Consider the following 4,742-nt stretch of genomic DNA (forward strand, 5'->3'; position numbering starts at 1 on the left):
GGCCTCTCTGTACCCTAAAATCCCAGTGACTGGCAGGTGGCTCAGATGCGGTTCTTGTCCTGGTGGAGCTTATGGCCCGGTGGGAAAGACATAAATATACATGAAGACTCCATTTCCTTCCAGGACCCTGAGCATCTTGCCAAACTATTGGTTCTGCAGCCCATGCATTGACGCATAATTGCAGGTCTAGCCATTTCTTCTTCCAAGTAAAGTGCACAACCAGGTGCACTGCTCAATGTTCTGTTCATTGGGAGGTTTTCCCTTTACTACTGTCCTTCATGGATGTTCTGGAAAGAAGCTGTGGTGCTGCAGCTGTCCACATTTGGTGGTATCTGCATATTATGCAAAACCATCTGAAGCCAGATTCAACTGTTCTCATCCTCTGTCAACTGATCATAGGGTACTATCCATGAAGCCACAGGTGCAGGTTAGAAGAGAGAAGGCAGGGTAGACAGAGTAGGAACCATGGGCATTTGGGTCACTTCTTCATGTAATTTATTTATGCCTTCAGGACCTTCTTGGGCCTGAACCAGTATACAGAATTTCCTTTGGTGATGAAGTATTGTACTGCATGCCTAACCTTATGGCTTGGTAGGTCAGGTAACACCCAGTTCATGATAGGTAGCTCAGATACTTAGTGGCCCATAGTCAAGCATTCAGTTTCTACTAAGGCCTAATAGCTGGCAGAGAGGTGTCTCTCAAAAGGAGAGGAGTTTTCTGTGGATGATGGCAGAGCTTGCTCCAAAATCCTAAAGCCTATACTATTTGCCTATGGGGGCAACAAACATTTCCATCTGCTACTAACACTTCGAGCATAGGTTATTGTGAAACACACAATATGATTGAACCATTATTCTATAATTTGGATCTGAGGGGTCCAAGGCTTGAGAATGTCACCTAACCTGATGGAAGTAAGCCAGTGCCACATGAGGGCTGAACACACAAACCTAGAGTCAGGGTTATGGGTTCAAATCTCAACTTCTCTTCTGTCTATCTAGAGTGGAAATGTCACTAGACAGATAGAAGAGAGTTTGACCTTGGACAAGTTCTTTGACTCCCAGTGCTTCATTCCATTAGTGTTAGGATGGCGATGATAATGGCAATCTCTCACTGGATTATGGAGAGTTTAATAATTGAATGTATGGAAAACTCTTAAGAACTCTTCTCGTATGATTAGGTGATGAATAAATATTCATTATGATTGCTGCCTCATTTTAACTTAGCTCTCTACTCAAATACCTCCTCCCTATAAAGGTTTCCCTCACCACCTTATAACTTCTGATAACTTTTGATTTTCACTGTACTTGATTTTTCCTCATAGAACTGATCATTACTAGATATAGTAATAATGTATACTTATAGAATAAATAATATTTTAAATGTTGCCTCTTATGTTTAATTTTTTTTTTTACCAAATGTAATTCATTTAAATCATTCTACAGATATTAACTGACCATCTACTATGTGCCAGGAACCATTCATGGAACTAGAAATTTAACAGTAACTAAAAGGTAAAATTTTGTTCACTTTCTTTTCTGGTGTTGACTTACTGACCTTCACTACCAGGAGCCTGTCTCCATGAGGGTAGGCACGTTGTGTCTTCGGGTCATTCCTGAAAACTCAGAACCTAGAACAGTTGACTATCCCATGAAGTCAACACTTAGTGAATAAACAAATGAGTGAATGAAAAATATTTTTATCTGGCACATGGAAATTGCCACCAGGGAAGAAAAGAGGAGCAAACCTTGAAGCTCTTTAACACAGAGAGAGCTGGGTAATGGAATGCATCTGAGATTTCCTCCTTATGATTCTGCAGGGTGTGCACTTTATGTCTATTCTTAGTGTGGAAAGTGAGAATCAGAGACAGCAAACAACTTCTTCAAGGACACACAGTTAGATGCAAACAGAGTCGGAATTCTAATCCAGGTCTATTTGACCAGCAGCTCTGCACTTTACTTACTATATCTGTGCAGAAGAGCACTGAGTTACAGACCAGTAATGAGAAGAAATAGTGAAGGGTTGGTAAACACCTCAGTTACATAAGGAGCTTCTCTAGGCTGTGTGCATCACCCCACACTCCATCTAAAATAGATATTGGAGATTTTAAACATCTAGGGTTTAGATACCTGAAAAAAATAAATCATTTTAGTGGTTTATGAAAAAAGGAAGGAAGAAGAAGAGAAGCAGCAGCAGGAGGAGGTGGAGGAGGAGGAGAAACAGCAGGAAAGGGAAGAGGAGGGAGGAAGGGAGTGGAAAAGAAGAAGAGAAAAAAATGAGTAACCAGGCGGACATTTAATTGGCCTTTTGCTCACATCAGTATTTCATCCTTGGCCACCAATTGCACACTTGAAGTTGTTTACCTTCCTGGAGGGATTTCTCAATCGTTCATTGTGAAGGATTCCTAGCCTCTCCTCAGTGGACAGCCAAGAGCCTCCTCTCAGCTGGGAGCCTTCCTCCCCTTCACTGCAGTCTCCCTGAACTGCTTCCAGAGCCCAGCTTCTCTGGCCAGTGGCCAAGGACTCAAACAGGCACTGCTCTTTCAGCACAGAAACACAGAAACCAAGTGCCTTGGTACAAACAGAAAGCTGCATTCTTTGGCTGGGATCTGGGTGAGATAATTACCCCGCAAGGTCTTCCTCTCATCTAAGCTGTTGTTTAGCTAAACAGCACAACAGGGTTTGTGGAAAGTGCTGCATAAAGGTTCAGTTCATTCATTTGTTGAGCCTGTGATTAGTGACGGTGAGTCTCACCTCCCTGAGCTACAGATTTCCTTCTCTGAAAAGGGTCATAGAACTAGATTATCTTTAAATTTCTGGAAAATTCCAAAACATGATAATTTATCCTAGGTATGAAAGAGGAAAATGTAAGAAAAAGAGAAATTTGGTTCCTCCTCCCTGCCCCCTTCCCTTCCCTTCCCTTGTCTTCTCTTCCCTCCCTCCCTTCCTCCCTCCCTCCCTCCTTCCTTTCTTCTTTTTCTTCTCTCTGTCTCTAATGTATCAAGATTTTAAGTAAATAATTTCTGGATGAAATTAGTACCTTGAAATTTTGAAGTTCTCTTGGGTAGAAACCAGAAAGATATCCTCTAAAAAGCTGTAGACATTTTATTATGCTCTTTACATGACGAAGCTTGAGGACTCCTTTGCGGTCACCTTTTTCTCTGTTCATTATTTACAAATCTCATTTCTTGAGACATCATAGAGGAATTCAGCGATGGGTTTGGTCATGGAAACCTATTTTCCGTTTTCCATTTTCCATGCTACACTTGTTAGTCGTTTCGGTGGTAGGAGTTGCTAAGACAGTGAGTTAACCTTGTCTTGGCCTAGAGCTGGAGCCTGGTAAAAACTGGTGAAATTGACTTAGAATGTGTTCTGTGGTCTATACCTTATCATTGTAGAAATGGATAATCTTTTTTTTTTGAGACAGGGTTTAGCTCTGTCACCCAGGCTATAGTACAGTGGTATGATTTCAGTTCACTGCAGCCTCAAACTCCTGGGCTCAAACCATCCTCCTGCTTCAGCCTCCTGAGCAGCTGGAACCACAGGTACATACTACCACACCCAGCTGGAGATGGTTTTTGAAAGTTTGTTTACTGATATTTCCATATAGGAGAAAACACAAATGAAAGAGAAGCTGAAGACTCTGATTTCATTAGAGATATCGTGAAGTTCTGGGTAGAGAAAGACTTCTCTGGGGTCCAGTGAAAAAGTAGCTCCAAATGGGGCAGAGCCACTGTCCACATCCCAGCCCCCTTCCTCCTCAGATTTGGAGACGGTGGGGGCAAGTGGCACGAGGGATAATTATGCCAACGTCACCTGGATTCTCTGTTGATTTTGTGTGAGCTGGAAACACACTTTTGTGTGTAAACCCTTTGGGATTTAGGGGTGCTGCTGTTGTAACACAGCCAAAGCTTTACCCAATTAACATAACCCATAGGACAAGGGCAACGAGTGGACTAATCGTAGGCACAAGGTATTCTCTTTTTGCAAATGAAAGAAAGAATCAGAAGATGCTGATGAGAGGAAGGATACCCTGCAATCAAGTGAGAAGGGCTCAGTGTCACTATCCGTTTGGATTAAATGTCAGTGTGACCTTGCGTGGACAGAATTCATGTCTTTGGTGTATTCTGTCTCCTTGAAGCTTAGCAATGATTCGTTAGAAGGAAATGGAGGCTGGGGTTTGAGCCCAGGACTGTCTCACACTAAAGCCAATGTTCTTCGGAGCATGCAACACTGACTCTTTTTTTCCATTTTGCTCTGCTCTGGACTCTGTGCCTGCATATGCATCATTTTAATATATGTATAATTATATCATGTTATATATTTTATTATCATAGCACTAGAGATAATCAACTTTCCCTACTAAAGACTTTGACACATTCATAGCTTAAAAAACAACACAACAATAACTAGTGTTTGAAATACTTCACAGTTGGTCCTTCTATAAAAATATTCTTTTGAGTTTGAAAATCCTTAAGCTCTTTTTCCATAGCTGTGGGGGCTGGTAGGACTGAAAGGATTTCAAATGTAGAGGAATTTTTATTTCCTTGGCAATCTCATAATTCAAACAACTTTAACTTTTAAATGTCACACTTGTGATGTACTATAGGTAGTCATTAATAAACATGAATGGGTTTTTGAGGTTCAGAAAAGTGGCAGTAAATAAAGGGATGGAAACATTGACGGAGAGAGCAGGTGCATGCTATAGGGAGCTCCACTTTCCTTGCTGGCTGACATTTGCACAGA

The sequence above is a fragment of the Macaca nemestrina genome, chromosome 3 (assembly GCF_043159975.1).
Source record: "Macaca nemestrina isolate mMacNem1 chromosome 3, mMacNem.hap1, whole genome shotgun sequence".
NCBI classification, from domain to species: domain Eukaryota; kingdom Metazoa; phylum Chordata; class Mammalia; order Primates; family Cercopithecidae; genus Macaca; species Macaca nemestrina.